Source organism: Odontesthes bonariensis, chromosome 1 (assembly GCF_027942865.1).
Source record: "Odontesthes bonariensis isolate fOdoBon6 chromosome 1, fOdoBon6.hap1, whole genome shotgun sequence".
In the NCBI taxonomy this organism is placed as follows: Eukaryota; Metazoa; Chordata; class Actinopteri; order Atheriniformes; family Atherinopsidae; genus Odontesthes; species Odontesthes bonariensis.
The window spans coordinates 5,670,215-5,695,813 of record NC_134506.1 but is presented as its reverse complement, the minus strand read 5'-3'; the positions used below and the strand labels follow the sequence as shown (position 1 = coordinate 5,695,813).

At 46.4% G+C, this 25,599-nt stretch overlaps 1 pseudogene; it reads left to right on the top strand.

Annotated features, from left to right (window-relative positions):
* The first annotated feature begins 21,002 nt into the window (after positions 1-21,002).
* LOC142383149 (uncharacterized) lies at positions 21,003-23,738 on the top strand (annotated as a pseudogene).
* Positions 23,739-25,599: the final 1,861 nt, after the last annotated feature.

Below are 25,599 nucleotides of genomic sequence, written 5' to 3'. Positions count from 1 at the left end.
ACTTCTAAAGCTGCTGTACTTGATGATTCATCACTGATAATAGTGGGAAGGACTCCATCAATCTTCTCTCTGATAGAAACAATTTTATTAATAAAGAAGCTCATGAAATCATCACTGCTGAGAGTTAAAGGAATACCTGGCTCAACAGAGCTCGGACTCTTAAGGCGGTAGCATGGTTGCTGCGTCTGTCACGGCGGTGTCGCACCGTGACGTCAAAATGACGTATCAGGCCTGGCGCTTCCCTTGAAAAGACGGCGCAGCGTGTTGTCGTGCACCAGTCGATTTTTGTAACTTGGCGGCGCCGAGCACAACGAACCGGATGGACCGTTGTGAGACCAGGCTCAGTGAGGAGGTGCGTTTATACAGGCAGCTGTAAGAAACTGCAGGGAAACAGTACAGGGAGCACGTAAACTCCCCAAACTGGTGCACAGAGATTGGCAGAACTTTGGGGAAAGAGGGAGAGTTCTGTAAGAATGTGTGGAAGAAGCTACGGGACAGATACGTGAAGGCAAAGAAGAGGGCAGAGACTCTGTTGATGCCGGGGGCTTCAAACCTTCACCTCTTTTAACTGAATTAAAAAATTAAAATGATCCGAAAACTGCAGCAGTATCATTAATTACAGTATTCTTGCTCTTGACAGCGGCATTGTTTTCTTTTCCACTTTCGTGGTTGTAGAGTAGAGGTAACCTTCACCTGGCAGCGCCACCTCTGTGACGGAGAAAATTGCAACTACTGGCGCAACGACTTGCGCCACTATATAGGGTCCTATGGCGGGCACGAACTCGTGACGTCATCAACACCGCTCGCGCGAGCAGACGCAGCAACCATGCTAGAGCCTTTAGTCAGACTGGCTACAGTGCTGAAAAGAAACCTGGGATTGTTCTTATTCTCTTCTATCAATGATGAATAATAAGCAGTTCTAGCTTTACGAAGGGCTTTCTTATACGTTATTAAACTATCTTTCCAGACTAATTGAGACTCTTCTAAATTAGAGGAACGCCATAGTCTCTCAAGCTTTCTTGCAGTCTGCTTTAAAGCACGCAGCTGTGAATTATACCAAGGAGCCAACCTCTTCTGACTGATTACCTTCCTTTTCAGAGGGGCAACATTGTCCAGTGCTGTATGCATTGAAACTATAGTGCTGTCAACAAGAGAGTCGAGTGTTGCTGGAGTAAAGTTTAGGTAGTCGTCCTCTGTCATATCTGCACATGACAGTGAAGAAAAGGATGATGGAATTAAGTCTTTAAATCTGGTTACAGCATCCTCTGATAGACACCTTCTATATGTAAATTTCTTCTCAGAAACTGTATAATCAAGTAATGTAAACTCAAAGGTTATCAAAAAATGGTCAGATAAGACAGGGTTATGAGGGAACACTGTTAACTGTTCACTCTCAATGCCATAAGTCAGCACAAGATCAAGGGTGTGATTAAGGCAGTGAGTCAGTCTGTGAACACTCTGAGAAAATCCAATAGAGTCTAATATAGAATTAAAGTTCATATTTAGGCTGTCATTTTCAACATCTACATGAATATTATAGTCACCCACTACAATGACTTTATCTGTACTCAGCACTAACTGGGATAAAAACTCTGAGAATTCAGACAGAAACTCAGAATAAGGGCCAGGTGGACGATACACAACAACAAACACAAGAGGTTTCTGTGATTTCCACTTTGCGTGGGAAAAACTGAGAATCAGAGATTCAAAAGAGCTCAAACTAATCTTGGGTCTGGGACTGATTAGTAACCCTGATCTGAAAATAGCTGCCACTCCTCCTCCTCTGCCTGTGGTTCGAGGAACGTGAACATTTAAACAGTCAGAGGGAGTTGATTCATTAATGCTAACATGATCCTCCTGCTGCAGCCAGGTTTCTGTAAGACAAAATATATCAATATGATGATCACAAATCAACTCATTCACTAACAGAGACTTCGAAAGGAGAGATCTGATATTCAGCAAACCACATTTAATAGTTTGATGTTTTTGTTCAGTTAAAGTTTTTGTTTTAATAATTTCTTTTTGCACAAGAGGATTTGCTCCTTTTGTGTTAATTGATTGGGTGGGTAGCAGCAGGTGGGAAGCTGCAGAGAAGTGTGTAAGACTACAACTCTGCATCCTGGTCTGAGCCCTGGGTTGTCATGTTTTAGGGTGGCAAATAAATTCATCCATATTTCTAGAAATGAGAGCTGCTCCTTCCAAAGTGGGATGGATGCCGTCTCTCCTCATCAGACCAGGTTTTCTCCAGAAAGATTGCCAATTATCTATGTAGCCCACGTTGTTTGCTGGACACCATCTAGACAACCAGCGATTGTAGGACGACATGCGGCTAAACATGTCATCACTGGTCAGATTTGGCAGGGGTCCAGAGAAAACTACGGAGTCCGACATTGTTTTGGCAAAATTACACACCGATGCAAAATTAATTTTAGTGACCTCCGATTGGCGCAACCGGGTGTCATTAACGCCGACGTGAATAACTATTTTACCATATTTACGTTTATCCTTAGCCAGCAGTTTTAAATAGGATTCTATGTCGCCCGCTCTGGCCCCTGGAATACATTTGACTATGGCCGCTGGTGTCTCTAATGCCACGTTTCTGACTATGGAGCTGCCAATTACCAGGGTTTTTTCCTCAGCGGGTGTGTCGCTGAGTGGGGAAAATCTGTTTGAAGTGTGGACAGGTCGATGGTGAACAACGGGCTTGACTTTGGAGCTATGCCTCTTCTTGACAGTCACCCAGCCACGTTGTAATCCTGGCTGCTCAGGTTCTGCTAGGGGGAGGCTAATTGAGCTAGCTACGCTAGGTGGCTCCACACTGGCTAAAGGGACCTGGCTCGCTATCGGTTGATTTTCAACAGTGCAGAGCCGAGCTTCCAATTCAGATAACCTCGCCTCCAAAACTACAAAAAGACTACATTTGTTACATGTACCATTATCGCTAAAGGAGGCAGAGGAGTAACTAAACATCTGACACACGGAGCAGGTGAAAGCAGGAGATGGAGGAAGAGAACCGGTAGCCATGCTACGGTAGAGAACCAGACACACCGTTAAAAAGTGAGAATAAAGATTAAAGATCTGTAGGAGTGTGTTAGAACAGAACGGTAAGCTGTAGAGTTTAACTATGCAAAATTGTGTAAGGAGGTGATGCAATACGTCTCACCGCAAAGCAAAGCGTCACAGCGTCAGATGCCAGATTTCCATCTGTCTTGGTGCGGTTAGCCCCTGGCTGGCTGGGACCGCTGCCTCCGACCCGAGCAGGCTCCCTGAGCTGGCCGGCTTTGCGTTTGTCTGTGCCTGAATTGATTTCGGCCTCCGGACGGACGGGCCCAGGCGGGCTGGTCTCTCCATCTGCCACGCTGTGGCTGTTGGTCCTGGTCCATCATCTGTCTTTTTGCGCTTTGCAGTCGCCGTCCACCTCCAGCAGTGTTTGCCTTCTCACAGCCTCGGTCATGGAGCTTCGCTATACATCCATGCAGCTCCGCCAACTGATTCCCCAGTTGCCCCCTTCCACTGAGCTCACCACCACGCTGGAACTGCACCGACTTTTTCTCTGTCCTCGCTACATTCACAGAGGCTCCCGCCGCAAGTTTGTTTTTGGTTCCGCCACCATGGGCGGGATTCCGTCGCTGTGGTCTGACAGCAGCTCATACGCCGGCTCCCGCACTTCCTCATTGCGTCATCACAACAACACACGTCATCAGAACGGGCCAAACGCCAACACCTGTAACCTCCGCCATATCCCTACTTCCGCCCATCAATTCCAAAACAAAAGTACCTGAAACTCGCCCTCTTCAACACAAGATCCCTCAACAATAAAAGTCTCATTCTCAATTAATTTATCATCGACAAACAACTCGACCTTCTCTGTCTAAACGAAACCTGGCAAAAACCCTTGGATTACTTTTCACTCAACCAAACTACCCCTGCTGGATTTTCATAACTGGACAACCCACATTCCGAGGGCAAAGGAGGTTGCTGCCATCTACCATCACGACCTCCAACCCCACCCACTCTCCATCCCTGCCGCTAAATCTTTTGAACACCTGGCTTTCAAACTCCCTGGCCCTAAACCTCTCATAATTTCAATTATCTACCGTCCCCCCAAGCCCAATCCATTATTCCTATCAGACCTCTCTGAATTCATCACTGCACTGTCCTCCATCTCGCCATCTGTTTTACTCCTTGGTGATTTCAACCTCCACATTGACTCCCTGGACTGTAAACATGCCATGGACTTTCTGGACCTACTCAACTGCTTCAGCTTCACCCAACACATCAATTTCCCCACCCATAAAGGTGGACACATCCTAGATCTGGTTTGCTCTACCGGCCTCCACATCCAAAACATCTCCAGCACCGACCTCTCCATCTCCGACCACCTGGCCATCACACTCGCTTTTGACATTCCAGCCCCCCAACCAAAACAGGACCGCACAATAACTTTCCGCAACCTGAAGTCCGTCTGCCCAGTCGCTCTCTCCACCTGCATATCTAGCACTCTCTCCGGCCTCCCCCTCTCTACCAATCCAACCCCCATGAACCTCGTCAACATCTACAACAACACGCTGTCTACCTCTCTCAATAAACTGGCCCCCCTGAAAACCAAAACTGTCACTTTCATTCACTCATCCCCGTGGTTCACCCCGGAACTTCACAAACTCAAAAAACAACTCAGACAGTTAGAACGATTAATCAAGAAAACCGGTCTCACAGTTCACGCCCTCGCCTACAAAGATCTCATGCACCTATACAAAACTGCACTTAACAAAGCCCGCTCTGCCTACTATTCTGGCATCATTCACTCTGGATCCTCTAACCCACGCACTCTCTTTTCAACAATAAACAAACTCCTCAAACCCCAGGACAATATCTCATCCACATTCACCCCGGAGAAATGCAACAACCTCCTATCAGTTTTCCACTCTAAGATTGATAATATACACAACCAGCTCGTCACCTCCACTGCCACCACCCCCAACTCTGAACCTCCATTTCCCTCATCCCCCGACCACCAGCTTTCCATCTTCTCCCCCATAACCACAGCCGACCTCTCCAAAATACTCTCCACCATGAAATCATCCACCTCCCCTCTGGACCCCATGCCTTCTGAGCTTGTCAAAGCCTGTTTCACCTCCCTCGCCCCACTCATCACGGACACCATCAACTCCTCCCTTACCTCCGGCACCGTCCCCTTTCCTCTTAAACTTGCTGCCATCACCCCCCTCCTGGCCTTGACCCTGACGACCCCAACAATTTCAGGTCCATCTCCAACCTCCCATTCCTCTCAAAAATTCTGGAAAGAGCCGACATCAAAGCCTGGATGAATCACAACTTCCTCAAACTCAACAGCAATAAAACTGAAATTATCATTTTTGGCCCAAAATCCACCCTCCCCACCTCCCAGCATTTCTCACTCTGCATTGATGGTCATTCCGTCACTCCCTCCCCCCTGGTCAGAAATCTCGGCATCATCATGGACCCCACACTCTCCTTCAAATCCCACATAAACCAGGTTACCAAAATAGCCTTCTTCCACCTCCGCAACATTGCACGCCTTCGCCCTACTCTCTCCCCCTCAGCTGCCGAAACACTCGTCCATGCCTTCATCACCTCCAGACTCGACTACTGCAATAGCATCCTGTATGGCCTCCCCTCCTCTGCTCTTCAAAAACTGCAATATGTTCAAAACTCTGCCGCCCGACTGCTCACTCACTCCCCCTCCAGAGAACACATCACTCCCATCCTTCATGAACTTCACTGGCTTCCAATAAAACAGCGAATCAACTTCAAGATCCTTCTCATCACCGACAAAGCCCTCAATAACCTTGCAAACCTCCTCCACCCCTACTCCCCCACTCGACATCTCCGCTTCTCTGATGCAAACCTCCTCACTCCCATCACCAAGACCAAGTACCGCACCCTTGGGGACAGAGCATTCTCCATCGCTGCCCCTACCCTTTGGAACTCCCTGCCCCCCGCCATCCAGAACTCCGATACACTCCCCTCATTCAAAAGCCAGCTCAAAACCCACCTGTTCAAAATCACCTACAACACCTGATAAAATGTGCCCCCCCCCCCCCCCATGAGCCTAAAGTCTGCAACAGTGTTTTTTTCTCTTGTCTTTTTGTTTATAATGTCTTGTTTTTTGTCTCTGCTTTCTGTTTGTTCCTTATGTAAAGCGTCTTTGAGCATTTGGAAAAGCGCTATATAAAACTTATATATTATTTTTATTATTATTATAGTTTAAATTGTCTGTTATGATAACAACTTAAAAGGGGAAGATGTCATAAATAGTTATATTGTGGAACTAATGTTGCCACAGTAACAGTTACTGTGTAACCCAGAATGTTGCAGTGGAAGTGAATGTGTTGTTGCCGGGGTTACGGGACGTTTTCTTATGCCGATATGTGTTGGTGTTTTGAGCCTTGGAGTTATTTTTTAACATAATCTATCCTTTGACACACACACAAAAAAAAAAAGGTTTCTAGGACTGCCTTCTTTCACCTTTGTAATATAAAATTGAAAATTCTTCTCCTCACATTTAAATCTCTCAATGACCAGCTCCATCATACTTTAAATATCTCATAGGGCAATATTTCCCAAACAGAGCACTTTGCTCTCAGACTGCCGGTCTACTTGTTCTTCCTAGAGTTTCTAAAAGTAGAATGGGAGGCACATTCCAATGACTGAAAAGACTCAGAGTTTCTCCTGACACAGTGAGGGACCTATACAGGGACACATATTTCCGTTGATCCTTATTGTTATGACCTTTGAGTTAGAACTTCTTTTCATAATTTAGCATTGACCAGTGCTTAATTTATAAATCACAAGGTGCCGGAACGCAAAGTACATATGACATCGCAAGGATGATGAGACGGTCCCGGAACGCATACAGAAAACGGTGCTGAAAACAACATACAAATGCCAACTGACAATGCTTTGGGACTTACAAGCCTTAATTTAAAATAATATCCATGGTATAAATGTTATGACAATAATTTACAATTATTTTAGGCTATACTGCACAGCACAGGCTGGCGGGCAACCTGACCTGCTGCTGCCGTGGTACCAGCCTCCTGCCCTGGCTTGGCTAGCTGTCGGTGAAGTTGGCTAGTGGTTGCGGCGCTAGTCTCCTGCTGCAGCCGGTTTTGCTCGTCAGCATGACCGCTGCAACTGCCCTTGTCACCGCTTGTCGAGGCTTTTCTGACTTGTTTCGATGCGTCATGCAACTCTTCCTTCTTCTTGAAAAAAGACAGTAAATTCAACTGTCTTTTTGACATGTTTGCATTGAAAAGGTAACTCTTTGTTCCTCTCTGCTGCTTGCTCCCAAGATGACGCAAATTTCAAAAGTTTTTGTCTGCGAAGCAGGGTTTGATGACCAGTACTTTTCAGTGCATCAACAATCTCAGAGTCTTTCAGATGACGTCGTTTTATCTTAACCCTCTGGAGTCTAAGGCCTTTTCAGAGACTTTGAGGCAGTTGTCACCACCTTGACATTTTCAAGTATTTCAACTAACTGTAAACATCTATGCAAAAGTGAGCTTCCAACTAAAATAACCAAATCTAACAACACATATGGTTGTATTCTGAAAAGCCTAACAAAAAACAATATGAGAGTGAAGTGAATATAATACAAACAAGTTTTATTTAAATTGAGGGTAAACACAACTGTACAAAAAAACAAGATTTAGAGGTCTTCAAACAGTGCAAGAAAACACACTATAAATATATCTAGCCAAGACTTTTGAAGGTTGAACCTTGTAAACAAAAGTGTTGGCTGCATAAAAGTAAAAAGTGCAGTCAGAAATGTTTTTTTGTTTTCACCCAAACTGTAAAAAGTAATTGTAACTCCAGGCAGTGTCTCTGTTAGTTGAATACTAATTAGATGGGTGTGTAACACCCAGCCTTGAAAGTAAGCCGGTGCGAGGCGGTGCTGCGTTCCTGTAAAAGATTTCGGGGCGGTGCGGCGCACCGGTAAGATTTGATAAGGGTTTATTATGCTGAATTAAAAAAAAACAAAAAAACATCAAAGAAATACAAAAAATGCAATAACGCTCGCCTTTTAAGAAGAAAACATGTCCAGGCTACCCACAATATGTCATTTTTGACCAGCTCCGATGAAGCTTGGCTTGCTTAAAATAGTCAAAGGATCTCCGGCGTGCGCCAGCTTCCAATTGCATCGACTGACGCTTTCAAATCCACCCCTATTCAGACCCCAACAAAAAATATTTGGAAATAATGGTACTAAATTTTACTAATGGGAAAGCCATCCAGTAGCCGATGGTAATCAGTTTTCAAAACGTCTGCAAATATCCCATATATTTTGGTCTTTCTGTTGGTGCCTTTCTGGAGCTTACGTTCCGTTTGTTTCCATCTCCTGCCCGCGCTTGCTCCGCAGTTAGTTCTAGTGAATGAAGTCGTCTCGACTCTCGTCTTTAAAACTGTGTCAGCGAAATGTTAAATTGGCTTTTCAAAAACTGCATGTTTTTGTGATTGGGTGGTATACTGACACATGTCTTCTACTCGGACAAATAATAAATTACTCTTCTTCAAATAGGCTGTTCACGCTGTTTGTAACGGGGGCACAGCTGAGCATAGAGCGTAGGCCTATGTCCGCTTTAGTGGGCTACAGGACCGTAAGCTTGCGATTTAAATGTGAGCATGCGTTGTAAAGTAAGCACGCGTTTTCCTGACACCCTAAAAAGTATTTATATGAGCCCTCTCACTCCCTGATGGCTCACCAGCACCCTGAAGAAGACAATTAGGCCTACTTTGATTTTTTTTAAATTTTTTTTTGTTTTTTCCATCATTTTGCATTTTTCAGTCCAGTTCCAAATGTACTGAAAATAAAGTACTCACAGTAAAATATTTACAAACTGAAATATTTTGTAATGTAATTTTTTCACATAGAACACTTAGGTAGGCCCACAAGAATGTGAAGTAGTTAAGAATATTAAAAAGTCATGAAATTGGTGTGAATCGCCTCTGAACACCCCCCCGGGTAAAATGGAGTTAAAAAATAATACAGTAAGTGACACACCGGACATTGTAGCACAGGTAAGAAATGAAAACTACTTTCACCCCTGGTAACACCCCTGATTGCCCCCACCCCCCTGTCACTCTCCATGTGATAATTGTCTGTCACTGGCAGGACATTGCTTGCCTGGGCGAAAGCCGACTGTTGACTCCGTCAAACAGTCTGGAAAAACCCAAGAGGAATCCGTTTCCATGGAGGGTGGGACCTTACTCAGCAACTTAAATTCATTGGAGTTCCCTTAACCAATCAGTAATGTTTAGAAAGGACGTAGGTTATGCGCCGAGGTTCATGCTTACTCTCGCGAGGCTCTAGCTCGCGAATCACGCTTCCCACATCCGCTTTCATTATACCGGTACCACAGCCATTATAACGAACAGCCTTGCCACTCTCTATTAAGCCCCATTGTACCGGCTTTTTGGCTGCAGTTCCACCAGAATTCCACTGGGGCGTCGGTGGAGACCAGAATGAATGGGGCCCAATGGAGCTAGATGCTACAAATGGTCAGTTTCACCTAAGTCTCCTCAAGAGCGCTCAGATTTGAATGTAGTTTCTGAGAGCTCAACATGGGTTTCAAGTCAAAAATCTACTGAACGAGTACATATATCCCTTTGATTTCTTACAGATTGGCTTCTTGTTGTCCACCACGCGCTAGCATTGTGCTAATGACAGCGCTCGACCAGAATTACGACCAGAGGCACCGCTTGACGGCTGGCTCCATACCAAGCGACAACAGAATTAAGTTTCCGCTAATGTTACCACAGCCTAAGAATCTGTGATGTTACCACACATTCTCTCTTACTACAGCTCTTCCTTGAAAACGCTGCTGCCTTTGAGACCAACAACAAGCAGGATTGTTGCCGTAAAGCGGCATCTCCGGTCGTAAGCTATGTATGACGTCATATACACTTCAAATCCTTTTTGTAAGCAAATGAGTGGCTCTAAAAATCTAAAACTCAGCCATGGGTATTTTCTAAACATCCTCTTTCGAAAACAACATTCAAATTACTAGAGAAAAAATTATATCTTGAGATAAGGGCACGAAAGGGCGTATAGCTCCATAGGACTCCATTCATTCTGGTCTCCAAAATTGAGCGCCCCACGTGGAAAAAGGGTGGAACTGCAACCAAAATCGCCTCGTTGGAAACCGGAAATGCACCGTGAGTGGCGTATCTGTACTATTAGAATCTGTGCCGGTACCATTTGATAAATCAAACTTTTCCCAAAGCCAGTTGGAAGGAGAGCTACGACATCCTTGCCACTAACAAAATTGACGAGGCATTCCTCTTGCTCTTGTTTTAATTGTGTAATGCTCTCCAGGGTTGAGACAACTTCATGGATAGCTTCTAGCGTTCTTCCGTCGCCATGTTTATTTCCGCTGCGGTTGAACTACAATTATATGGACTACAATGGACTCTGCGTCACCACTCGCAACTGTTTGCTGATTGGCAAAACACTGAGCGAACCGAGGTAGGGGGATTTGGCCAGACTATGTGCGGAGCCAAAATCTTTGGGCGGAAGTACGTAGGATGGCGTCGCCAGGCTAGGACATTGCTGCCTTCCCCCACATGCTGGCTGAATGGGGTGTGTTCTCACCTGTGAATAGCCACTCAATCACCTGGTACTTTACATGTGAATAGCGATAGGTGTGGCCTAGGAAGCTGCTGCAGTCTGAGACTACAGAAAATCCAAAGATTTCTGTTCACTCTCTTTAAAAAGGGCCAGCTATATAATTTATTTTAATATATATATATTTGAAAACTAGAAGTTTCAAGGTTTTTAATGGTGTCACTTACAGTCCCCTCCAAAAGTATTGGAACAGCAAGGCAAATTCCCTTGTTTTTGTTGTTCACTGAAGACATTTGGGTTTAAGATCAAATGATGAGTATGAGACAAGAGTTCAGAATGTCAGCTTTTATTTCCTGGTATTTACATCTAGATGCGTTAAACAACTTAGGATATATCACCATTTGTATTACACCACAGCATTTTTAGGTGAGCAAAAGTAAAGGAACAAATGATCTTAAAGTAAATAACATTTAATATTTGGTGGCATAACCCTTGATTGCAATAACTGACTCAAGCCTGCGACCCATCGACATCACCAAACTGTTACATTCTTCCTTTGTGATGCTATTCCAGGCTTTTACCACAGCTTCTTTCAGTTCTTGTTTGTTTCGGGGGGTTTCCCCCTTCAGTCTCCTCTTCAGGAGGTGAAATGCATGCTCTATCGGGTTACGGTCAGGTGACTGACTTGGCCAGTCTAAAACCTTCCAGTTTTTCCCCCTGATAAAGTCCTTTGTTTTATTGGCAGTGTGCTTTGGGTCATTGTCCTACTGCATGATAAAATTCCTCCCGATTAGTTTGGATGCATTTCTCCATAAATTGACAGACAAAATGTTTCTATACACTTCGGAATTCATTCTGCTGCTACCATCATCAGTTACATCATCAATAAATATTAATGAGCCTGTTCCAGAACCGGCCATGCATGCCCAAGCCATGACATTACCTCCACCATGCTTCAGGATCATAAGCAGTTCCTTTCTTTCTCCACACTTTGGCCTTTCCATCACTTTGGTAGAGATTAATCTTGGTCTCATCAGTCCATAAGATTGTGTTCCAGAACTTTTGCTGCTCATCTCTGTACTTCTTTGCAAATTTCAATCTGCCCTTCCGACTCTTACTGCTGATGAGTGGTTTGCATCTTGTGGTATGGCCTCTATATTTCTGCTCTCGGAGTCTTCTTCGAACAGTGGATTGTGATACCTTCACCCCTGCACTGTGGAGGTCGTTGGTGATGTCACTTACTGATGTTTTGGGGTTTTTCTTTACAGCTCTCACAATATTTCTGTCATCAACTACTGTTGTTTTCCTTGGCCAACCTGTTCGACGTCTGTTGCTCAGTACACCAGTAGTTTCTTTCTTTTTCAGGACATTCCAAATTGTTGTGCTTGGTATGCCCACTGTTTGTCCAATGGCTCTGATTGATTTTCCTTATTTTCTCAGCTTCAAAATGGCTTGCTTTTCTCCCATAGACAGCTCTCTGGTCTTCATGTTGGTTTATCCTCTTTAACAAGAAATTCAGTCTTTATAGGTTTAAACATGCAGAGCTATTTAATGTTTGAATAATCAACCTTAAAGGCAACACCAGGTCAACAAGAAACACCTGTCAGTCACATGTTCCAATAGTTTTGCTCACTTGAAAAATGAGTGGGTTCAAACAAAGGGTGGTATGTCCTGAGTTGTTTAACACATCTAGATGTAAATACCAGGAAATAAAAGCTGACATTCTGAACTCTTGTCTCATACTCATCTTTTGATCTTAAACCCAAATGTCTTCAGTGAACAACAAAAACAACGGAATTTGCCTTGCTGTTCCAATACTTTTGGAGGGGACTGTATATGTTTGAATGACAAAAACTCACAGAGTAACAGATATGTTTTTGGAGATGTGTCAGAAATCCCGCCGGCGGGATTTAGACTCCAAACAACATAAAATTCATGGGATTTGTTAGGAATATTATTGTTTTATTTTATACATTTTTTAAATTTTTTTTTAATATTAATATTTTTTTCCACACTTGTTTGCAGCATAACACCTAAATGCTGCTTCTCCATGTTTAGTCTGGACTCTGGACTGGACCAGCTGACCTGAGTCCTTCGATCTATAGGCTAGTGCCGGGAGACTAACGATCCCGTCCCTGTTTCAACAGGACTCGAAAGTCTCACACATTGAGCATGACAGTCACGCTTTTCGGTCTTTTGTCACGCACTCTCGCCACACATTGTATTTCTCACGCTGAAAAAAATAAAAAGAATAATTTCTCTGGTGCGCGGCTATAGCTATGGAAACAGCAGGAAAGAATACAATAGAATAGAATTGAAAGCTTTATTGTCATTGTGCAACAGACAAACTGTACACAACGAAATTACAGGGGGCTCCACGAGATGCTGGTCCTAATATAAATAAGAAATAAAACCACAATATAAATACAAGTGCAAAAATACAAAATGAAATACAAATGGAAAAATACTTTCTTACATTCTTACACATTATTGCACAAAAGATTATTGCTCAGGGGGTTCTGTGAGGGTGAGGTTATTGCACATGAGGTTTTGCATGTTAGGGGAGCTGGTGCATGTGTGCATTCAGGATGGTGATGGCTTTTGGAAAGAAACTGTTCTTGAGTCTGTTTGTCTTGGCTCTGGTGCACCTGTTGCATCTGCCAGAGGGAAGCAAGTCAAACAGGTAGTGGGCGGGATGGGTGATGTCTTTGATAATGTTCTGCGCTCTACTGAGGCAGCGAGATGTGTATATGTCATTGATGGAAGGAAGGGGGCAGCCCACGATCCTCTGCGCTGTCTTTATCACTCTCTGGAGCTTCAACCGGTCTGCCCCGGTGCAGAGGGAGAACCACACCGAGGTGTAGTAGGTCAGGATGCTCTCGATAGAGGAACGGTAGAAGGTTAGGAGCAGCTTCTGGTTGATGTTGTTCTTCCTGAGCACTCTCAGAAAGTGCAGACGCTGTTGAGCCTTCTTGACGACAGCCTTGGTGTTGGCGGACCAGGACAGGTCAGCAGAGATGGTGGTGCCCAGGAAGGTGAAGGTGCGCACTCTCTCCACTGTGTTGCCCTTGATGGTGAGGGGAGGCGGATCTGCTCTGTGCTTCCTGAAGTCCAGTATGATCTCCTTAGTCTTTGTGGTGTTCAGAGCCAGGTTGTTTGCTGCACACCAGCTAGACAGCTGCACAATGTCCTCTCTTTAGGCTGACTCATCTCCTCCTGAGATCAGCCACACTACAGTCATGTCATCAGCAAACTTCACGATTGTGTTGCTGCTGTGGGCCACTCTGCAGTCGGAGGTGTAGAGGTTGTAGAGGAGGGGGCTCAGCACACACCCCTGTGGGGAGCCCGTACCGAGTGTTCGGGTGAAGGAGAGGTAGGGACCAAGTTGAACTGTTTGGGCCCGGTTCGTGAGGAAGGCCTTTATCCAGCTGCGGGTGAGTGGGGGAAGTCCGAGGTCAGACAGCTTGCTATCCCGGATGTCAGGGATGATGGTATTAAAAGCCGAGCTGAAGTCCATGAAGAGCATCCTGACGTAGCTCTCTCGGTGTTCCAGGTGGTTCAGCGCGGTGTGAAGAGCAATAGCTATGGCATCCTCAGTGGATCGGTTTGCCCTGTAGGAAAACTGGCTTGAATGTGTGTGAGGACCAGCCGTTCCAGGCACTTAGTGATGATGGGTGTCAGTGCTATGGGGCGGTAATCATTAAGGCTGGTCATTGGTGTTTTCTTGGGGACGGGGATGATGATGGCAGACTTCAGGCAGGCTGGGATGGAGCCCTGTGCAAGGGAGAGATTAAAGATAGTGGTGAAGACCTGTGTGAGCTGATCCGCACAGGCTCTAAGTACTTTCCCAGGAACCCCGTCAGGTCCGGTGGCTTTCCTGGAAGCACGTCTCCCATGAGTCTGAGCAGAGTAATTATAAATAACCACAACAGTTATGATAATATTATTAATGAAAGACCCCCATTCCTGCGAACCGTCCAACCGGCCTGCCCTTGGGGGAGGATCTCACTCCTGCCTGCATTCAAAACTTGAGAGCCCTGCTGTCAAAAGTCCACTCCCTGGACAACAAGATGAACCTACTTCGACCAAGGCTGGGGGATTCCCGTGAAATGATGTACTCTGCTGTGCTTTGTCTTACGGAAACCTGGCTAAACGACTACCTGCCCGACCCAGCCTTCCAGATCGATGGCCACCTTTTTTCCGTGAGGATCGCAACCAGCTGTCGGGGAAAGCCCGTGCGGCCGGATTATGCGTCTACGTGAATAAAGGTTGGTGTACAAACTGTACAGTGGTGAACAGTCACTGCTCCGAGATAGTAGAGCATTTGACTGTGTCGGCCACACTATCTGCCTCGTGAGTTTACAGTGGTGTTTGTTATGGCTGTTTACATCCCGCTGGGTACTAATGCTAATGGAGCAGTAGGCAGCCATTCAAAGCACCCAGGGAGCATGGGGGTACAGTGCCTTGCTCAAGAGCATCTCGGCCGTGACAAGGAGGTGGACTGACACTCCTCCAGCTGTCAGTTCCACCAATCTTTTTGAGTGGTGAGAGTGGAATTGAACCTGCCAACCTTCCGGTTATTAGATGACCGACTCTAACCACTGAGCCACGACCGACTTAACTAGTTAACTTTGATTAAAAGAAAAATACACATGCATAAGTAACAGTAACAGCATAAGTAAAGCTTTTAAATTCCGAGCCATGGCAAACAGGACAAGAGTAAAACCCATATCAAATCAAAGAACTGTCCTGTGCTCCTTGCTTCAACATCAGGTCTGTTCCTCTGTAACACAAAAATCACAAACCCAATCATTAGCATTAATCCTGCCTGAAATAAAAAAATATATAAGAACAGCATTTACCTTAACTATATTTCATCATCACTGTCTTCATTTGCATCTGTCTCTCTGCTCCCTGATGTTCCTCCCACAGAGTACATGTGCCTGTTAAAGCGCTGGAGCATCTCAGTGCCTGGGATGAAGTCTTTGAAGCATATACCTTGTCTTCTCAGTTCATATTTTATGTGGAGTATACTGCTGAGTGTGTCCTGTCCCATTCTGTTCCTCAGTTTGGACTTGACCAAGTTTATTTGTGAAAATGCTCGTTCCATATCAGAAGGCATTGCGATTGTAGCAGTAGAGTTGTTTATTGGGCTACCATTACATCTGCACCATGTGTCAGCAGTAATGGTGTGTGTAATGTGTGTGTTGTTGACACTTTGGTGACTGCCCCTTAGCGGGGGCTCACCTGGGCTCACGATTGGGCGATTGTAATGCCCCTCTACCACCGCCAAGCTAGCCCTACTCTACTCGATTCGATATAGCCCTACACTACACCATACGACACGGCACCAGTAACATTTCCTTTTCCACCCAAACTGTGGCCTGGAAGTGGGTGGAGTCGGCCCGTTCACCACTAACGTGACGTCGGTTTCAGGTGACTACAAAGTGTCTGCGCTGCGGTGTCTGCGCTGCGGTGTCTGCGCTGCGGTTAGTCAAAAGTAAACACAATGATGGAGTGTAATGTGTAATGCAGTTGACAATCCATATTGTTTAGTTAAACCAAGCTCTTTATTAAAAAAGACAGTACAAAAGTAAACAGCAGGAGTGTTTGTGCCGGTGGAATGCAGATAGCAGCTGTTGCCTCAGCTGCAGATTGCGATGCCAATGTCAGTTCTGAAGCCTGCGGGATTGAAGGATCTTCGCTGACCTCAGCAACCGAACACTCATCGGTTGCACAAACCGAGTCTTGAGGGAAAAAAAAAAAGTGTGAACATACGAAGCGCATACACGTAACCGCATATGTGAGACTGCTAGCCTTCCAAAACAGCGTTGTTTGCTAGCTCACTCAGAACAACTTACATGAGACACCTGTGTAACGTTTCACACAAGTTAAAGACTGAACATGTATTTGTTACGATATAAAACATGCATTTGTTAAGATATAAGCGTTGCACCAAGGGGATAAGAACAACACTTACCATTTTCCATCGCCTCCAACAAAGAAGTCGCCATATCCACGCCACTCTCCTTGCCCCGGTTCGCCGGGCGGTGCCCGTAAATGCCGTCCATTTGGTCGAACCACTTCCATGTCTTTCGGTTTGACCCACTCCGGCTGTTGTGGTCCTTTACCTGCCAGTAATCACTCTTCAGCTTGTATCGGCACTGCTGAGAATTCCGGTGATAGCCATGGTTAGCTTCTCATTTTGTGTTGCTCCGTCCAGTTCCTTCTGTATGCGGTCCTCGGCCACCACACACAGAAAGGTCTGCACCTCGCTCATCGTCCATGGGTTGGCTTTCCTTCTCTGGTCTTCCATCTTCGCAATTCTGTTTATTCTCTGTTGCTCTCGCAGGTGTGTTTTCATACATGGCGGGTGATTATTTAAAGCTCCCCGAGCTTCGTTGCGTGTATGACGTAATTTCACCTGACCAATCAGTGGACAGCACTGATCACGTGACGTTTTAGCACCGACTAGTACCGACTAGACCCACCTCTGAAGCAGGTACTTGCCGGGGCTAAAAATTGTAACGGGTCCCACCTTCAACCCGCGGTGGAAAAGCTCCCAATCAGGGTAGAGTGGGACCGTGTAGAGCTGTATAGGTACAAAAATGTTCGGTGGAAAAGGGGCATAAGTCACACCCGCTTAAAGCAACATGGCTGCGCACAGGCTCCACGCTTTTGCTGAGAGGAACAGACTAGGCCAGCGGCTCTGGTTTTGTACGCTCCTCGTCGCTTGTGCCCCGAAGGGAACTCGTCTTGCCCCTGGCTGTTCGGTAGGTTGCTGGTTTCCTTTCACGTGCGTTTCTTGTGCTTAATTGCATCCGTGTCTTTACGGGGGGTTCTCGTTTCAGCTTGGGCTAATTGTTGCCAACTGCCTAGCCGTACGGCTCCATCTTTATCCCTCCGACACGCTCGGTTTACCTTTATTCAGCATACATCACGAGACAATTCGGTAACCGAAGTCGCTTCCTTGACAGCGTGTGCCTCTCAGGACTGCGTGTGCCAGCTACAGTGGTAGGTCCTCATTCTCTTTCCTTCTAATTGTGCGAGCTAGGCGCTGCATTTACATGTAAGCAAATATATATATTTTTGATCCTCCACTAGGGCCCGTGGGGCTTCTGTTAGATTCACACAACAGCTATAATAGCAAAACACCAGAATAAACAGACAGAAACCAGAAGTTGGTATTAATGTGCTTTTGCAAAAGGGAGAAAGCAGAGAGTGTGCCCTGTTGTCAGCTCCACTCACGGACTCTCTCTCAGCCTTCCCCTCCCGCTCTAGCCTTCTTTATTGCATAGTTATTCAGCGGTTATGCGACAAAATGCAACGAAATGTTTCACTGGGCATGGGAAGACCAGAGCAACCTGTTTCCCACAGTTCCCTTGAATTACTTTGTATCACACTAAGCAAAGTTCACACACTACATGTCTGTCTATAAAATGTTGTTAAGTTCGAAAACAGCCCTGCCATCATATTGTTAGTCATTGATTTAAGACAAGGAATAATGCACATTGTAAATAGGCAAAGCAGAAACCAACGAAGAAATTCACACAGAGTAAATATGCTTGATTTCCTGCTCAACTAGTTTGAGCAGAGTCAGCAAACAAACAGAATAATTAAGCTTGTTTTATAAGCACACAATAATAATTATCGTTACACTTCCAACCAATAACGGTCAGAGTTGCCGCTGTGTCCTCCCCTGCTTCTCGTTCCTCCCGCCTGCTCGCAGTGACGGCCGCCCTCTATTGCTTGCTAGCCTCGGCAGCTTGGCCGCTTTGTAGGTTTGGGTGCGGGTGCATGGCGCTGAGCTTGCTCGCTAGGCTGCATCATCTGTCCCGTGATTTGTTACCGTGGTGGTTGTCTTGTCTGTTTGGTCAACGTCTGCCCTTCTCTGTGTGCGCTGGCTGTATGTGCTTATAGTGAGCTTGTAACCCGCCAGTTAATGGTGCATTCCCTCTGCTGAACCTGGTGTGCTGGGTATTTTGCTTTTGTGTGTTCTTTTGTTTGCCGTCCTCATTTTCTTTGCTGTGATTTATTTCGCTTTCTCATTATTGGTTTGCAGTGGGTTTTTTTTGTTTACCTCAGCATCATTGGTCCTGTCTGTCGGAATAGCTCCACTAGGGTGGAGTGTCCAACCTGTAGCCTAAGCCAGTGTCTGGTGTGTGTGTGTGTGTGTGTGTGTGTGTGTGTGAGTGATTTTAATGCCGGTATTTTACATGTTCATCCTTAAAGAAAAATAAAGAATTGTAAATGTTGTAATTCATCCCCTACAATCTGTGTATATTTAAAGGAATATTGAGTTGCACAAATTGATTGCTTAAAGTAGTGTCTACCTCTCGGCACTGTTACACAAGCAATGACAGAGCAAAGAGGGCAAGTTCTTTGAAAGCCTGGTCTCCACTGCTGTCCTTGTAATTGAGCACTTCAGGCCAAAATGCCTCTTCCTGGGTGTCCTCTTTGTTTGTCCATGGGTGGAATGTAACAGCCTGATACTGTGTGTCAAGAGCTGCAAGATCGCCAGAGTATAGTTTCAGAAGTGACACTGACTTGAGTTGTTGCTTGGTTGGTGACAGACTGGCACTTGGACTGAACACAGTCATAGATTCCCATATCTAGATGTTAACTGGAAGTCTCTGTTGCACTTCTCTGCATGCTTCCACCAAGAAGTCACGACACCTGCTCTTCATATTCCTCTCAGCAGTACTCTCAATTTTTGCCTCCTCAAGTGCAACTGTGAAGGTGAGCCCATAACAAATGGCATCCACAGGTAACAAAACAGTTTGGTCTGTTAAACCGATTGCAAGGAGTTGTTCGTCTGATGTAGGGATTTTTTCAGGCCTCACCACACCACCCCTGTCCTGCTGAAACAGCTTGTTGATCCTGTTGAATTCTTGCAGAAATGGCATTAGAAACTGAAGATACAGCTTGTTCATGGGATCACTGTACATCTTGTGCAGGATTTCAGCATCATAACATCTTTTCTGATCTTTGCTTAGCTGAAAGTGAAGCTTTAGTTCATCCCACTGCTGGAGTATGTGTGAACTGCAGTCATGGATGGAAAGCCATCGTGTACTTGACATCTGTATAAGCATCAAAGGGACTTCACCGGGATTGATAAGGCTGTAGATCTTTGTATACTCCTGGCAGCAAAAGGGCAGTCTGTGAGAACCAGTTGTTAGAATGAGAAACCAAATATTCAAGGGTGCGAGGGAGTGTCTCAACTGCCTTGCTTCTGTATTGAGTGGCACACACACTTGAACAACTGAAGATTTGGGTTTTTCTGCAGCAGGTTTGTATAGACAGAATTTCTCTTACCCACCATAACACTGCAGCCATCTGTACCTAATCCGATGCATTTTTTTAAAATCCAGTCCAATGCTCCGTAAAAAAACTGGTCAGAGTGGAAGCAATTGCCTCTGCTGTTTCACTATTTAAATTAACCAGCCCCAAAAAGGTTGACATGATTTTGTTCAGTTCAACACTGAAGTAGTGAATTACCACACCCAGCTGCTTGACAGATGTGATATCTGTTTTTTTCATCTGTTACGAGAGAATACTGGGCATCTCTGATATCACTCATGAGGTCTTTGAACATGCATTGATGCAACATATGCATGCAATTGCATGATTTATTAATGCAGTGCATTTGGTCCGGTGTATTTTGATGTCTTTGTCAGTCGAGGTAGATCCAATTAGTTCACCTAGATGACCCACAGCATTGATTGATGTGTGGCAGGCTATGTAAGTTGCTATTTTTAATGTTTGCTTGTCTTGTGTCATTTGGTTTTGAGGATGTGAAACCAATCTCTTTAAGCCTCATGGACGAGGAGGGAGCAGAGTTTTTTGTGCTTTTCGGTGCTCGCATGCTGTATTAAATCAGCATGGTGAGCATGTATCTCACATTTACAGTGTTGACAAAAGGCCTTTGTGTTATCTCCAACCTGAGGTCGTATCCAGTCATTCAATCCACTCACTTTCTCCCACTCTTTTCTATATTTATTTTCATATTTTTCCGCTCATCGTCACTCACTCTGTCTCTGTCTGACTCCCTCTGTCATTGATCTGCATGAGAGTGTGGGTGTGTGGGCGGTTACAAGGAAAAGGACAAACTATCGCGTTGTTGTCGCGTTCGTGTGTCTCGTTGTTGTGGAGACTGGAGAGCTGGGAGAGAGGCATCAAAGCAAGCCCAAATACACTTTGGAAAATAAGCCCTAAAACCCCAACCCGCGACAGACAAGATTTACAAGCGACTTTACAGAAAAACAAGCCCAAAGTTGCTTATAATAAACGGGCTTGGCAACTATGATACCTGCCTATCATCCTCTATTCTAATGCCACACACCAACACAAAGCCAGGGACGCTGCATATAGGTCTGGTGACAGCCTGGCACTCAAGATGGCTAGGAGAGAGCTGACTGCAGGAGTGAAAAATGCCATGGCCGCATTCGCCCAGAGGATCCAGGAAAACTTTTCGTCCAACGACCCACGGAGTATGTACTCTTTCTCTCACACTCCCAGAGCTGCGAGGCGGGGCGGTGGTACTGGCCTGCTAATTTCCAGGGACTGGAAATACTCTCTTTATTCCCTCTTGCAATTCTCTCCCTCCTTTGAATATCATGCTATCACTGTCTCTCACCCGGTCAAGCTCACCATTTCTGGAGGAGCTAGACACTCTTGTCTCTCACTTCCCTGATGATGGCTCTGGCCTCATCCTTCTCATTGACTTCAATATCCAGACAGAGAAGCTTCACCCTCTTGTTTCTTTTCTCTTCTCCTTTGACCTAGCTCTCTCCCCATCTCCTCCGACCCACAAGGCTGGCAACATACTGGACGTTATCTTCACCAGGCACTGTTCTAGCACCAACCTCTCTCTCACTCCTCTTCATCTCTCTGACCACTACTTCATGTCCTACACCCTCTCCTTTCCTCCCTCTCAACCTCCCCCCACCCACATGGTATCATCTCGTTGCAATCTACGCTCTCTCTCCCACTGACTTCTCCTCTTCTGTTCTCTCTGCTCTCCCTGCCCCTGAATTTTTTTCCCTTCTATCCCCTGACACTGCTACTGATCTTCTTCTCTCCACCCTGTCCTCCTCTCTGGACAATCTCTGTCTCCTCACCTCCAGGCCTGCACGCTCAACTCCTCCTGCCCCTTGGCTGTGAGGCGGAGCTTTGGGGTGGCTGAGCGCAAATGGAGGAAAAGTAAACTCCCTGAGGACCTTCTTGCCTTCCAGTCTTTGCTTTCCACTTTCTCCTCTCTCTCTGCTGCTAAAACTGCCTTCTTCTGTAATAAATTCATACTTCTGCTTCCAACCCCAAAAAACTCTTTCAAACTTTCTCGTCCCTCCTCCAACCCCCACCCCCTCTTCCCTCCTCCTCCCTCCTCCCTGACGATTTTGCCGACTTCTTTGACAAGAAGGTTAACGATATCCGATCTTCCTTCCCTCACCCCCCAGCTGTCCACACCACCCACACTTGTCGCTCTCCCACCCCTCCCTCTCTACCACCTTCTCCCCTCACCTCCCTCTCTGCCCCACTTCTCTACCCTCTCTGCAAATGAGGTCCTTCACCTTGTAACATCTAGCCGCCCCACCACATGTTCCCTTGACCCGGTCTCTTCCCCTCTCCTTCATTCTGCTGCACCTAATTTGTTCCTTACCTGACCCACCTCATTAACACGTCTTTGACATCAGGCTCTTTTCCTTCTGCTTTCAAGACTGCCAGAGTCACTCCTCTTCTAAAGAAACCAGCTCTTGACCCTTCAGAGATCAAGAACTACAGACCGGTATCCCTTCTACCGTTCCTGTCCAAAACTCTCAAATGTGCTGTCTTTAAACAGCTGTCCTCTTACCTCCACCAGAACAACCTCTTGGATCCCCACCAGTCCGGGTTCAAGGTGGGCCACTCAACTGAGACAGCCCTCCTAGCAGTAACTGAGTCACTCCAAACTGCTCAAACTAACTCTCTCTCCTCTGTCTTGATTCTCCTGGACCTGTCTGCAGCATTTGACACAGTGAACCACCACATCCTTCTCTCTACCCTGGAGGGAATGGGTGTCTCTGGCTCTGCACTCTCCATGTTCTCATCAAACCTGACAGACCGCTCCTACCAGGTAACACTGAGAGGGTCTGTGTCGAAGCCACGTAGGCTCATCACTGGGGTTCCGCAAGGTTCGGTCTTGGGTCCTCTTCTTTTCTCCCTCTACACATCATCTCTTCGTTCTATCATCCACTCTCATAACTTTTCCTACCACAGCTATGCAGATGACACCCAGCTGATTCTGTCTTTTCCCCCTTCTGACACCCAAGTGGAGGCACGCATTGCTGCGTGCCTGGCAGACATCTCGGGGTGGATGTCGATGCACCACCTTAAGCTCAACCTGGACAAGACTGAGCTGGTGTTTCTCCGGGGGAAGGGCTGCCCGTTCGGAGACCTGGCCATCACCATGGATGACTCCATGGTGACGTCAACTCGGACTGCGAGGAATCTGGGTCTGACCCTGGATGACCAACTGTCGTTCTCGGCAAACATCGCATCAGTGACCCGTTCCTGCCGATATAGGAACGATGTAGAGGAGGACCTCTACAACATCCGGAGGATTTGCCACTTGCTCACCGACAAGGCAGCGCAGGTGCTCATCCAGGCTCTTGTCATCTCCCGCCTGGACTACTGCAACTCACTCCTTGCTGGCGCCCCGGCTTCTGCCATCAGACCTCTGGAGCTTGTTCAGAAAGCTGCTGCTCGTCTGGTGTTCAACCTCCCCAAGTTCTCCCACACGACTCCCCTTTTCCGCTCTCTACACTGGCTCCCTGTAGCTGCTCGCATCCAGTTTAAGACTCTGGTGCTAGCCTTCAGGGCAGTGGAAGGAACAGCTCCTTCATACCTCCAGGCTATGGTCAAGCCCTACACCCCCGCCCGACCACTTCGCTCTGCAGCCTCCAGGCGGCTGGCTGCCCCGTCACTCAGCGGTCCCTGCGCACGATCAACACGGTCACGGCTTTTCTCTGTTCTGGCACCCCGATGGTGGAACAATCTCCCAACTGATGTCAGGACAGCTGAGTCGCTGCCCATCTTTCGCCACAGGCTGAAAACCCATCTCTTCAGGAAACACTACCCAGATCCGCCCTCTTAAGACATCACCTGTTTTGTCCTAGTTCCTTACGCACTTATTTGTTTCCTAAATTGTCTTTGTTTTCTAAATTGTCTTCCCATTTGTCTAGGTACCTAACTTACCGCACTTACTCTAGCACTAGCTATGCTCTTAGCTGTTTGGTTTTGGAAGAAAATGCACTTAGGATTTCTTGTGACCTGAAGTTCTTTTGCCTACCGATGTCGAACACCCTTATTGTAAGTCGCTTTGGATAAAAGCGTCTGCAAAATGACCGTAATGTAATGTAATGTAATATGTGGAGGGGCATAAAGTGCATTACAGACTACAACACCAAAGATGCCCAAATGACCCCTCTCTACCCAACGCACTCAACAACTTCTACACTTTGAGGACCCAAACACCTTTCTCAGCACCAGACTCACCCCTTCACCAGAAGAGGAGCCCCTCAGTGTAACACCAGCAGAATTGAGGAGGACCCTCCAGAGGATTAACCCCTGCAAAGATGCTGGTCCCGACAACATCCCTGGGCGGTTGCTGAGGGGCTGTGTACACCAGCTTACCAAGGTGCTGACAGACATCTTCAACATCTCTCTCGAACAGGCAGTGGTCCCCACCTGCCTAAAGACTGCCATGATCATCCCCATCCCCAAAACGGCCAAAATGACAAGCCTGAATGACTATTGGCCGGTAGCCCTCATCCTAATAGTGCTTCGAAGTGCTTCAAAAAGTGCTTCAAAAGACTGGTCATGGCTCACATCAAGGACTGCATCAACGTCACTGTGGACCCGCACCAATATCCCCGGGCGCTGTGAATGGCTAACCACCAGTCCAGGTTGGCATCTGTCTCTGAGTGTGTGACCCTGTGCATGTGCATGTGTGTGTGTCAACACGTGCCAACCTGGATGGGTTAAAAGCGGAGGACAAATTTCATGTGTATGCATGTATGCAAGACCAATAAATCTGATCTTAATCTTATCATGCATACAGGAAGAACAGATCCTCAGAGGATGCCATATCTTTTGTGGTCCACACAGCCCTCACCCACTTAGAGAACAAGGCCTCTTGTGTTCGCCTGCTCTTTGTGACCTCACATCAGCATTCATACAATCATACCACAGACCCTGATTCAAAAACTCAATACACTAAGCTCCACCCTTTGCAACTGGGTCCTGGACTTTCTAACAGACAGGTCGCAGTCTGTAAGAATCCATGATGACTCCTCTTCAGCACCAGCTGTGTGTTGAGCCCCCTCCTGTTCACCCTGCTCACACAGGACTGCTTGGCGAAACATCCGAGCTGTCTTATTGTGAAGTTTGCGAATGACACAGCTGTGGTTGGACGCATCATGAACAACGATGAGTTCGACTACAGGCAGGAGGTGGAACACCTGGAGGGTTGGTGCAGAGAGAACAACCTCTGCATCAATGTGAAGAAGACCAAGGAGATGATCGTGGACTTCAAAAGGGGCAGACACCTCCCCCCTACCCCGCACATTGGAGAGACAGCGGTGGAAGTGGTCTCTAGCTATAGGTACCTGGGTGTACACATCACTGACGACCTCACCTGGAGCAAAAACACTTCCTGCGTTATTAGGAAGGCACACCAGCACCTCTACTTCCTCAGGAGGTTGAGGCGCGCTGGACTTGTGAGCTCAGTCCTCCTGACATCATTCTATAGATGTGGTGGAGTGCGTCCTCTGCTCCTGCATCATAGTGTGGCACGGCAGCTGCTCTGCAGCAGAGAAGAAGACGCTGCAGAAGGTGGTGAAAGCTGGACAAAGGACTGTGACAAAGCCTATCCACCACCACGGACATTTACACCTCCAGATGCATGAAGCGGACCTCCTGCACCATGAAAGACCCCACTCACCCCGCACACACAC